Source organism: Onychostoma macrolepis, chromosome 03 (assembly GCF_012432095.1).
Source record: "Onychostoma macrolepis isolate SWU-2019 chromosome 03, ASM1243209v1, whole genome shotgun sequence".
Lineage (NCBI taxonomy): Eukaryota > Metazoa > Chordata > Actinopteri > Cypriniformes > Cyprinidae > Onychostoma > Onychostoma macrolepis.
Genome location: NC_081157.1, coordinates 50,273,179 through 50,287,186, shown reverse-complemented (window position 1 = coordinate 50,287,186; position 14,008 = coordinate 50,273,179). Strand labels below are relative to the sequence as shown.

Sequence of the window (14,008 nt, the reverse complement as noted above, 5' to 3'; positions counted from 1 at the left end):
TGGAGGAGAAAAAGCTTGTTTGCAATCAAGAAGCAACTATTTCCAGATTTAAGAATTTAGATAAACACCTACAGCTGCCTGAAAAAACAAAACAAAAAAAAAAACACAACAAAACTTTAATAATTCAGTCTAACAAATATGGAAGGTTTCCATTTTGGACAATTTCCATGGAAAGCATGAACATCCATCCAAACAAACAAGAAAAGTGCACCTCGAAGGCAATGTAATTTAATTTGTATTAAAGCACCTGTAAAATAAATGCAAACCTTAACAGCGCCCTTCTCTGGAAACACTCGTCTCGGGGTTTTACAGATACCTTGAGTTGTGTGTCATTTACCGTGTCTTCATTTTCCATATTTCTTCTCTTGATCTTCTGTCCAGCAGAAGTGTGTTCTTCTGCTTTTGAGAAATCCACAGCATTACCTTCATGTGTCCTTTTCATGCTCGTCACAAACATGTTGATGAAGAATCTCTAATTACTTGAAAGGATCAGTCATCACGTCACATCTTCAGATATCAATATGAACACATTATTCTGAACCCAACACAGATTTAAAATCTGAAACCCTTTACATGTTCATCCTGAAATCCTCAGCCCTCTTTAGTTATCTTATTCTTCTAACAGGGAAAAAACATTCCTCAATCTACACAAGTTCAATATTTGCAGTAATTGTGCATATGTTTATAACATTTCAATTAATGATGGAGCGTGTAAGTCACATTAGTTTTCTATAAAGCCATCAGTAAAGAAAATGCATAATCCTAAATTTTAATCATTTTATGGAAAAAAAACAAAAAACATCTCACTTCATTCCCAAGTAAATAATTAGACACATATTTGAGATTAAGTTTTTAATTAGCTCATGAAGCTTCCAAGAAAAAAAGGGGAAAAAACAAACACATTTTGTAAGTTTGAATCAAGACAAAAATTCAAAGACGACGCCCATTTAAGGGATAACACGATAAATACTGATTTAAAAGAAACCATTTAAAAATCTAGCCTGAGTATTATATCATAATCCATTACTGTGTGCAAAACCTGAATTATTTCTATTACAAACCATTAGATCACATTTACATCAGAATCAGCTGCTCTTCATGTGTTTTCTTGTCTCTCACATTTTTTCTCATTTCTCAGTTATTCGTCTGAAGCTTGATATAAATGATAATTCCTTCAGTGTTGTGTGTCTCTGTTTGTGTTGATTTGCTGTGAAGCTGGTGTTTGAGTGTTTAATAACTGAGAGATTCAGAAACACATTGTACAGTAGCTGGGGCTGGACGATATGGCCAACATTTATATCATGATATATTTCTTAATTTCAGTTGATACAATATAATTCCAGTATCGATATGAACAATATTCAAAGAAAGCCTCAGAAAAACTGCCAAGAACGTAAACCACTGTAAAATTAATTTGCCAAGAACCTCCTCCTATAATATAGCTAATTTTTTAGAAAAAGAAAAAAAAATGGCACGAACAAATGAATGTTCACCTTTTATTTGTATTTAGCCTTCATACAAACAAGAAATGTGAAATCACTGTCAAAGAAATAGAAGACTCTCAGACTCTCCTTATTAATATTAATATCTTTTACTTCAAACTATAACATACACTACCAGTCAACAGTTTCTGAACAGTAAGATTTCTAATGTTTTTTCTTCTGCTCACCAAACCTGCATTTATTTGATCCAAAGTACAGCAAAAGCAGTAATATTGTGAAATAATTTACTATTTAAAATAACTGTTTTCTATTTGAATAGATTTTAAAATGTAATTTATTTCTGTGATCAAAGCTGTATTTTCAGCATCATTACTCAGTCTTCAGTGTCACATGATCCAATTATTCTGAGAAAAAAAAAATATATATATTATTTTTATGATTGTTGAAAACAGCTGAGTATAATTTTTTTCAGGTGTCATTGAATTGAAAGTTCAGAAGAACAGCATTTATCTGAAATAGAAATCTTTTGTAACATTATAAATGTCTTTATCATCACTTTTGATCAATTTAAAACATCCTTGCTAAATAAAATGATTAATTTCTATAATCCCCCAAAAAAAAAAAAAAAAATAATAATAATATATATATATATATATATATATATATATATATATATATATATATACAGTATTTATATAATATATACAGTATACTAATATATATATTAGTGCTGTCAAACGATTAATCACATCCAAAATAAAAGTTTTTGTTTATATAATATATGTGTGTACTGTGTATATTTATTATGTATATATAAATACACACACATACAGCATATATTTGGAAAATATTTACATTTATATATTCATAATAATATATTTTATATTATATATAAAATATACACTATATACACAAAATATCATAAACACTACTTTATCAGATAAAATGAAAATGGCATCAAAACTATTCTGAAGACAGTCGGTTCCTTCAGATACATTCACATAAAACACCCGCGCCGTGTTTTGATTTGGAAACCTGCAGTGCTCATGTTTATTTAACGAAGTCAAACGCCACAAATAAATCAGTGCGGGAAGTACTGGGTATCGGAAATGTTTAAAAATCTTACGTTATTGAAAAAAAAAATATTGTGATATATATTGATATTGAATTATTGTATCTCACACTTTAATAATAACCTGCCATTCACTCTGTCACAACACTTAAAAATGTCCCAGAGACCCTTTAAGACTGAAATCTTAGAAATCAAGCATCTGCTGAGATTCACTCAGTCAGTGTTAAAATCATTCAGAGATTCAGGTGTGAGCGTAACAGTGTCCAGTAGTGCAGGAAGAAGCTCAATTTAAACATTAAACTTTAATCCAGAACTCAAGAAAATAACCAAACAAATCAAGCAGCAGCTGCTGAACGCCACACAACACATCAAATATCCCAGGAATGGTTTAAGAGTGAATGACCGGTTCTTTAGTTTATCTGAACTGAGAGTGATGAGAATCAAACTAATTCACTGATGTCTCTCTGTTCTGACCTCACAGAGATCGCTGACTGTCTGAAGTCGTGTCAGGTGAGTGTCTTTCACATTGATTTCAGATTTAAACTGACCTGCAACATCACGAGACTTTACTTCATACTAGATAATTATCCAAAAGTATGAGGATGTTACATGAATGATGTTATGACTGACGTGTTTTGTCCTAAACGCAGAACAAAGTGAGATCTGTACGAGTCAGAAGATCCCAGAAGAACCAGAGCGCAGGAGAAACACAAGAGATGAATCCTCTGAAGACTGGAGATCAGGAGCACAATCAGCCGGATTCAGTGCGGTCTCAAACATGAGAGAGAGATTATTACTGAGTGATCTGGAGCACAATCTTCTGCAAAGCTGCTGGAGACAACAGATGGATTCAGAAGAACAATAATAACACACTGATGTTTGATCAGAAGCTCATGTGTTTCTACACTGATCCGCTGAGTTCAGTCTAATGACGTTATTCACTGCTAATATCACTGTTTTTGTAAATAGCTGTAAATATATGCAGCGTGTGTTTTAGTGTCAACACACTTTTACTTTGTATATATTTGTGTAAAACTTTTTTTTTTTTAAGACTGATTCTAGTAATACACATATTAAACTATTCAAAATCTGTATTGTTCAGTCTCAGATAACTTTATTTTTTTACTTGGTTCAAGTGGAAGACGGATGCATTTTTCTCAGTCCTGTTACCAAAAATCATGTTTCAAAATATGTCAACAAATTCCTTAATTTCCCCCTCAGGCAGGTGTTTATTTTAAAGAAATTGTTGGTTTCACGCTCAAAAAAATAAATAAATGAATAAATTACATATGTAATTTTTTTTTATTAAAATAAAATGACTATAATCTAAACAAGGTGCTTTTTTTTAAAAGTACACAAACCCATTTTGTTATTATTTTAAAGGCGGCTCAAACCTGAAGCTTGGCAATTTTCTATAACGTAATTTATTAAACAATGGGATAAATGATGGACCCAAATTAATTTTAAAAATAGTGTTTTAACTTTTTTTTTTAAGAAAAATCTATTTAGTAACAGGAATGAAACTGTAACAGGAATAAGTATCCATTATATGTGCATATAGGTTTGACTACACATGAGAGGTGTTAATGCTCGCACCGATATTATATGTTATGTCATGTTTTGAGAGAAAAAAAAAAACTAGGCTACATTAATGTTTGACAATATCTACATTATATTAAGTTGTTCTGTCAAACAGCTGCTTCTCACTTCTAGTGCTGAAGAGGTAGCCTAGAGCTGAATCAAAACCCTGAAATATTTATTAAAACGAATCTTTACTTTGGGCATCAGAAACAAGTTTTTGTTCGTAATGCACAGCCCTTGGTGGATGATGATAGCGCTGGACAAATCAAGTTTTATACGTCAAAACAAGTTTCATAATCAAACACTGACCAAACGAGACAATCATCCAGCTGAAACACTAAAAGCAGAATTCTGTACAAATAAAATAATTTCTATACATACACATTTAAACCTGCACACTTTAATGCTCTTTCATACTGTAGTATTGTTGTCAGGATCTGCCTGTTTTCATCTGTTTCTATTATACCGGTGTCCCTTTATTCCAGTGTCCGGCTCCTTGTTTGTTACTATGGCTCCTGATTAACGAGGCATCACCTGTTCACCTTTTGAGTAATTTGCGCTGTTTTGATTGTATGCAGAAAAAAACTGAAAAAGATACAGAGATCTAAAACATGGGATAAGAAATAGGTAACCAGATACAGAGACACACACAAAGTTTTGCAAGTGTGTTGGTTCAGGAATGTGTTACCAGATCCAGGACGGTGTGTCCTTCAAAACACAAATGATCCAGTAACCGATCCATGATCTTTATTTGTCAAGTTGCAGCATGGAGTCAACTATAGAGTTGTAAGGTTTCTATAAACAAGAGACAAAGAACCAGTCTTAAATATAATAAGCAACATAGGAATTCAAGCAATAAGTTACAAATCATATAATCCAATTAACTCAACACTGAACAGTTTAACAGTCAAATAGGAAAACTGATACACATGAATGATAAATCACACGTAACTCAAACATACATAACCTCAAGAAATAACATTATATAAAACAATGCCAAAGAAATAAACTTACAAAGTCAAGAACACAGCAACTCTACAAAAAGCTCTGTTTGTTACACTCACACACCAAACAAAGGCCGTTCAAAAAACGAAAAAGTTCAAAGTTGTCGTAAGACAGGAACGGGTAGATATTGTTTTGGTTTTATAACAACTTTGATGAAAGGTTTTGATCCACTTCAAATGTTGACTGCTGTATTTAGAATAGAAACTAAAAACTTCTCCAGCTGTCATATGAATCATATGTGACCTGATTTCGTCTTGAATATGATATGCAAATCATTCGCGTTTAAACCGGTTTGAGTATTAGATTTCATGCATGCATCTGGTGGCCGAGGTTGGTACCGCATGCTAATGTTAACCATTTTATTCTTTCATTTGTGTTTGAAAAAAAAAACACGAAGGGAGAAAAAAAAGTGTGAAAGAGAGAAAAAAATTAAAGGGAAAAAAGTGTTGAAGGGAGAAAAGAGTTTGGAGGAGAAAAAGCTTGTTTGCAATCAAGAAGCAACTATTTCCAGATTTAAGAATTTAGATAAACACCTACAGCTGCCTGAAAAAAAAAAAAAAAAAAAACACAACAAAACTTTAATAATTCAGTCTAACAAATATGGAAGGTTTCCATTTTGGACAATTTCCATGGAAAGCATGAACATCCATCCAAACAAACAAGAAAAGTGCACCTCGAAGGCAATGTAATTTAATTTGTATTAAAGCACCTGTAAAATAAATGCAAACCTTAACAGCGCCCTTCTCTGGAAACACTCGTCTCGGGGAAAACACACTGAGGTTTTACAGATACCTTGAGTTGTGTGTCATTTACCGTGTCTTCATTTTCCATATTTCTTCTCTTGATCTTCTGTCCAGCAGAAGTGTGTTCTTCTGCTTTTGAGAAATCCACAGCATTACCTTCATGTGTCCTTTTCATGCTCGTCACAAACATGTTGATTAAGAATCTCTAATTACTTGAAAGGCTCAGTCATCACGTCACATCTTCAGATATCAATATGAACACATTATTCTGAACCCAACACAGATTTAAAATCTGAAACCCTTTACATGTTCATCCTGAAATCCTCAGCCCTCTTTAGTTATCTTATTCTTCTAACAGGGAAAAAACATTCCTCAATCTACACAAGTTCAATATTTGCAGTAATTGTGCATATGTTTATAACATTTCAATTAATGATGGAGCGTGTAAGTCACATTAGTTTTCTATAAAGCCATCAGTAAAGAAAATGCATAATCCTAAATTTTAATCATTTTATGGAAAAAAAACAAAAAACATCTCACTTCATTCCCAAGTAAATAATTAGACACATATTTGAGATTAAGTTTTTAATTAGCTCATGAAGCTTCCAAGAAAAAAAGGGGAAAAAACAAACACATTTTGTAAGTTTGAATCAAGACAAAAATTCAAAGACGACGCCCATTTAAGGGATAACACGATAAATACTGATTTAAAAGAAACCATTTAAAAATCTAGCCTGAGTATTATATCATAATCCATTACTGTGTGCAAAGTTTGTTCTAGCAAACAAGATGATCAACACAGCAGTATTACCAGGGACGAATTACAGACCGGGCCCCGGGGCCCTTGACTATCAGGAGGCCTTGTGGGAAAAAAAGAGGATATTTTAAGCAGAATAAACTCACAATGACACTTCTTCTGAAAATCTAGAAATAAAACCCCAGAACAACCAGAATAAAGATGAAAACTGAGCAGAGCACAACTGAAAATGAGGACAGAGAGAAACACTCGGGACAAACGAGATAATGAACAGACGCAGATGAGACACATGAGGACAAATCAAACACAAGAAACAGACGTGACGCCGTTCAGTTTGAGTGAAAATGAATAACGCTGGATTTCCTGATCATCATCATCATCATCAGGACACAGAGCCGTCGATCTGCTGAGATTCAGATTGATTTCAATAAATCACGTAAAACAGTGTGAATATGAAGAAATAAGAAGACAGACTTAATTGGAAGTCATTTATTTGTAATACATATATCATTTCAAAGCAGCTTTACAGAGATCTGTGTCTCGATGTCAGCAGCTTCACAGAATCAATGCTTTAATGTTTTTGAGCTCATATAAAAATAAAAATAAAAGTGTCTCAGAGGAATCAGACTCATCAAATGTATGTCCATATGACAATAATCATAATACAAAGTAGTTCACTGTAATGCGTTCAGTGAACATTAAGGAGAAAGCTGAAGCAGGAATTCACCATTTTAAAAGAGAGATCTGGGTTTGATTCAGCTGCATTAATAAAACAGACAGATGCAGATGAATGAGAATGAATAGAATAAATAAGAGTTAAGAAGCTCAGAATGAAGCAAAACTATTTCCCTAGGAACCTGAGTCTGAGTAAATCAGCCATGATGATAACGATGATGATGAAGATCATCCTCTGGACACGGAGCCGTTGATCTGCTCAGATTCAGATTAATTCAGTGAATCAGATTCATCTGATCTGAGCTGCATTTGGACACCAGATCCTGGATCCCTGAGAGATTCAGATTCAGCAGAAGAAGATTCACAGAGTTTCGACTCAAACATGAATGTTGATGTGATTCAGTCAAACTCAGTTCAAGTCTTTCTTTCTCTAGCTTTGATTCACTCACCTGTTTTCTGAATCATTGCACTGAAAGACGCTCGGAAAACATCTGACAACAGATTGAAACTGATTATTAAATATTATCATATTCAAAGTATTTATTGAGAGAGATTGCCACTGATTTCATCATTAAATATGACTTTATATCAGATATGTCACAACTAAATGACACAATTAAAGACTCGTGACTCACCTGAAGATCCTTTCACGCAGCAAGAAACAGATAAAAACCAGAAGAACAATGAAGATCAGGACAGAAATCCACCACCACTGATCTACACGAGCAACAGCACAATAAAATCATCTGATGGACTGAATTAATGAACTATATATCATGCTGTCAATCATCAGCTGAACTCACGTGATTCTGGAGATTGAGTCGATCCGCTGACGGAGTCATTAAATGCTGAAAAACACATTCACAATCATCAGGATTCACTTCAATCAAAAACACATTTCAGATGAATCAGGACAGATGTGTGTCATTTCAATGAACGTTTGCAATAATGGCAAGGCAGATTCTCATAGGAATGAATATTTTTTGATGTGTATGATCTAAACAAAAAAATGACAGAAATGAAGCTCAGTCATCATTTGCTCTCTTTCATGTCACTCCAAACATTTATGAATTTAATCACATGGACCAAAAACACTGAGGTTTCCGGCAAAAAAGAAAAAAAGAAAAAAACCTCTGTGAAACGCAAAACAGATGAAAGAAAGACATTTGTAATGACATGAGGGAGATTTTTGGGTGAACTGTTTTAATAAAGATTCAGAAAAGATTCATAATCTGTCCTTCAGAAACATCAAGAAGAGAGCTGAAGTGTTTCTCTCACCTCTGAACATAGTCTCATGTTTTAACTGAAATGAAGGAAAGAAGTGTTAGAGCATCATTTATAATGTTATAATGAGTGTAGTTTATCGTGTTTATGTTTAATATCCTGATGAACACGATCATCATAATTTCTGTGTTTAAATATGAAAACAGATGAATATTGAGAGAGATTGAGTTGATTTACTCCATCAGAATGACAGATGATCTCGTGATGAAGTTCATTCACACAGTGAGACGTGACGAGACGATCAGAGGAGACAGAAATAACAGGAGCAATCAGTTTCTGAGGATCTGATGGATCTGCTATCAGACGCTTGTCCTGAACAAATAAAACACCATCAGATCATGAGTGTGTGTGTGTGTGTGTGTGTGTGTGTGTGTGTGTGTGTGTGAATAAAGGTGTAGTTTGAGGACAGAAACACACTCACCTGTGAATACCAGCTCTGATCACAGTCAGGGTTATTGGTGTGATTCAGTAAATCAGTATGAACTCTGTATTCAGTCTCAATCTCTCCACACGTCATGTTGATGTTGTACATGATTCAGCTCAAATGAAGAAAAGCTGTTTAAAATCACACAACAAATTATTGCATTATATCATTATTGCATGACAAGTGTTTTATTGGAATACACATTTAAACCTTTATGGAAAAAGGTCATTTAACAATGAAAATGTTAAGAAGATCATCTTCTATTATTTATTATATACAATTGTACTTTTTATTTTTATTTTTGTAAAGCACAAATAATATTGCACACTTAATTGGATAGTGATTGTCAAATGAGACATTAGTCCCCAGTGAACGGATAATTGAAAGTATAGTGAGTCCGGAATAATCAGGTATCTAAATTATAATACAGCTAACATTATGATCAGCTTTTAGCGTTGAAAATTACTATTACAATTTGTATTTAATAGACATTTGAAATTGGAGTCAGATTCAAACAAAAAAGGATTCAGGATTAAATTAGAAATAAAGTGATTTTTAACAGAAGCGCAAGAAACGACATACACAAGACCACCTTCTCCCAGGCCACATTTCACTTTTTGGGTTTTTTGGTCTTTACAAAACTAATCCTTTATTCCTTAACATATTTTTAGTGCTTTCCCCACATAAATGTTTATGAATGATTAATGAATCAAACATGAATATTACATTTGTTATAGGGTGAAGTCAGCTAAAATGGGCCACGTTTTGGTATATGACTTAAAATACCATCAAATAAGTGCATAATATGCATGATATGTATGAGACCTAATGATACTTTTAAAAATTAGCACGAGTCTCTTAAACATATATATATATATATATATAAAGATACCCATAATAAACAATGGAGTTTTGTTCCTTTTCGTCTTGTCAAATTATTAGGCTTTTTTTCTTAAATCTCGTGGCTTTATGGATTAAAAAAATAAAATAAAAAATAAATATGATTAGAAGTAATAAGGTATAAAATTATGGTTTACAAAGAACCATTTACAAGAGGCATGGTTTACAAAGATATTTTTCCCCAAGATGTTGTTCTGCCAAACTACTACTTCTCGCTTCTAATAGCAGGCCTGGAGGTATAGCCTAATGTTGAATCGAAACCCCGCAATAGCCTATTTATTAAAACGAGTCTTTACTTTGGGCATTTGGAAACAAAGTTTCCGTCTTTAGCATGTTATTAAATTGGCCGTGTGCTTAAAAAAACATAAACTGAACACACTTGTTACAGACACTCCTTAAGATGCTTTATGTAGGATTTTGACTCTACTAAAGCATAAAAATACCATAATATGTTTGCAGATATTTAATAAACATGCTAAATTAACATACTTGTTTATCTGAAAAACAATGCTACAGTCAGTTATTCTCCTTTGAAAATGTGTATTCCGGCCCGGAATGTCTGTGTTTGTTATGGTTTGTGAAACCCGCCCACTGCCAGTTTACCCAATTGTATTTCAGCACCGCGGGTTGCCAGTTGACGGAAAACACAGCGTATTTAATTTCATTCATCATCATGTGCTCTCGTTCCTGTTGGTGTCGTTAATCTGGCAACCTGCGTGTGCATCAAGTCTGAGGAGGAGGGGCCGGGTGAAAAAAACCGTCTCCAATATTTTGAATTTGGACTGCAATACCTAGTTCAACCACTGAGTGTCAATCCTACATACAGCACCTTTAAAGCGGGACAGTGGTTTGATCTTCGCTGTACTGAACAATATGCAACAGATCAGACCGGCCGAAATCTAGACACGACAGAAACTTTACCACTGCTCTAGTTGTTATTTGACAAACTTTTCAGCCTAGGATTTATTTATTTTTTTTTTTTAAATTGTATAGTGTGTATCTATTTTCGTATTGTTTTGTCTATCAAATTCCGTGAGGGGCTCACAGAAGGCATCAGCCGTGGTCCATGCACGGATTCACTGGTTCAACACCAGTGCTGCATCGGACCACGTAAAAAGAGTGACTCCGATGCAGTTATATTTTGTATATAAATGTATACTTTCACTGGAGTACCTGACCCCACCCCTACCCTAAACCTACCCAGTTCTGAACAATAATGATGACGATAAATTTCCCAGTATCGCGTCGGCATATTGATGCTAAGGGTTTCCTATTTAAAGTGTTGAACCAGTGGATCCGTGCGTGGTTCACGGCTGATGCCTGTCACTGACTTACATTGGTATCACTTGAGCCCATCACGGAATTTTCGGCGATTCCGTGATGCCACAGATTCGGGGGTTAATTAAGTCCATTACACGGAATTCTGTGAGATCATGTTGCGTCTATCCTAGAGTTTTCACTTTTTGGAAAAGCGGTTGGTTTCATTCTGAAATAGGCTATGTTTCTAATTCTCATTTATACCGAACTGCATTCATGGCTGTAAAATATTGTCTAGTGATTACAATCGAAATCATCGTGATAATGTTCGTATTATCACACAGCTATTAAGGGATGATGATAGCTCTGTAGGCTACAAATCAAATTTCAAGTTAATCAAATTAAAATAAACCGCGATCTCGCACCTAATAGACATCCACTCCTCATTTTCTTGGGTACTTCAATAAAAATAACCATATGTAATGCTATTTTTGAAACTTAAACTTGACAACTTTCACTTTAATTATCAACACGTTTCTGGAAATGTACAATGGTTTTATTAAGTGTTATTTATTTTGGCGTAGCCTTATTACAAATACCATGGTAAAACTATGGTTAGTGTAGCAAAACCATGCTAATTTGTGGTTACCATCGTTTAACTATACTAAACTTTTTTTTTTATTATTTATTTGCAGAATTAAAATTAAACTTTAAAATTCAAATTTATTTCAGATTTCGTAGTTTCTTTCATTTCATTATATTCCAGCAAAACATTTATTGTGAACGTTGAGTTTTACAATTGTGCATGTGTGTGAGTTATGAGTAATACTTTTGTCAGCGACAATAAAACAATCATTTAAGCAGTTAATTTCTATTTGTATTAGCTACTTTCTCTCTCTCTGAAATTCTTAATATGCCTCCTTCAGTAATTCATCCTGGCGCTACACCTTTTACAAATGTTGTAACAGCCTAAACCACACTAATCTGAAAATAGAAAGGCGGTTTACAGTCAACATAATTAAACATATTGACGATTGAAAATATATTTCATACCTTACAGCGGATCCTCGGTCAGAATAAGTGAAGAGACCTTGATTCCTCTTAAAGCAGCGCGAGCAACACATGCAGAGCTCTTATAAACACACAGAGAGAGCGTGGGCAGTTTGACATGAAAGGAGTTTCGCTGATTGTGGTTTGACAGGCTGACCGTGGCTTGTTAATAACACTGCCTGAAAAACAGACGAAAAAAAACACACATACTGAATCACCACATGAACTGCATGAATAAATATGAAGTGGGCGGACAACCTCTGATTTAGACTGATCCGCATTTTTATATTTGTGACCAGTAAATCAGACTCCAATGCCAAAGTTCATAAATATTCCAGTCCACGCGTTCCGGCTGATTTATGTGTCAAACCCATTTTTGCTCAAGTTCAGGTGTAGACTTCTCGATGTGTGTGACTTGTCCTTGCTGTTCGAGGATTTTAAAGTGTGGGTCTCTGTTCTCCAAACACTTCCTTTGAGTTTCTTCATGTTTGTATTTTCACAAATGAATCGCTTCAATTTAATGATGATGAGAACAGCGTGTGGTCCAGGAGAAGTTATGCACTTTACTAATTTACTTCAGCCACAATCTCCACTTTACAGAATCCACTATGATAAAAACCTGCATGTGCCTCTGGGACTGAACTCATTTGACAAACTTAAGATTTCATTGTGTAGCTGAGAGCAAGAATAAGCAGATATTGCTTCACTAAACTGAACTCACCCGCCAGAAACAGAGACACGTGACTCACCAGAGTGCTTCCCCAATAAACCTTATTAATTCTGTCAATAATCTCTCAGATCTGATGCTGTATAATAATGGTCACGTGATCAGACGGATACAGAGGCTTTATGAATGAAAGCGTCTCTGAAGCGGTTTCACTTCTTCAGTTTGAATGGAGATTTGGCGCCATCTGCTGGACAACAAACACCAACATCAAGACTGAGAAACTTCAAGCAGTAAAACAATCCTGCCAATAAAATACTCTGAAATGTGATGAAATCTGAACTGACATTTTTTATTAATAGAATTGATCTCAGAATTAACTTGTTATTCGAGTCACTAGTTCTGCCTCCAAGCCTATAGTGAGCTTCATCGCACCCTACATAGACAGCTCAGATCTGACTCGTTTATTAATATGAGAAACATCTTCTGTGATCCACTCACACAAACAACCTTCATTCACTAAATACAACATAAATCAGACTGAATGAAGCGCACTGTTTTACCTGGAAACAAGGGACCGTGTGGGTAAGTCAAGTCAGTTTTATTTCTATAGCGCTTTATACAATACAAAGAAGCTTCACAGTAATTAACAAAAAATAAAGTAACAATGCATAGCTTTTCCTTTCAAATGAAAATATGATAATTACCTTTATGTCATGCAGAGTTGTGTTGTAATGTTAGATGTAAATGATGCTATAAATGTGGTTTTCAAGAATAAAACAGCAATAAAAACACCATGAGGCAGCAAGAGAAAAAGACAGCAGTTTTTTATGTTTTTATTTAACAGTTCAGAAAAGTTACTTTAGGGTTGAAAAGGCCTTATTTATTCTGTAATGCGTGTAGTATGTGCAAATGGCTAATGCACACAGAAGCGTAACGGATCACCGCTCTCTGACCCTGAGTTTGAGTCCATAGCAAAATGACCTGATATGTTGATTCAGTCCATCAGATGAAGATCATCCTCTAAACATGGAGCCGTTTATCTGCTCACATTCAGATTCATTCACTGAACGAGGATCATCTGATTTGAACCTCATCTGGACTCCAGATTCAGGATCCCTGAGAGAATCAGATTCATTTGAACATGAAGATTC

General features: G+C 34.3%; 1 protein-coding gene across 1 annotated transcript in view; it reads left to right on the top strand.

Moving 5' to 3' along the window:
* The window catches only part of LOC131535819 (gastrula zinc finger protein XlCGF57.1-like), a 509,738-nt gene that overhangs the window by 379,745 nt on the left and 115,985 nt on the right, over positions 1 to 14,008 (top strand). The gene's annotated exons all lie outside the window — the stretch shown is intronic.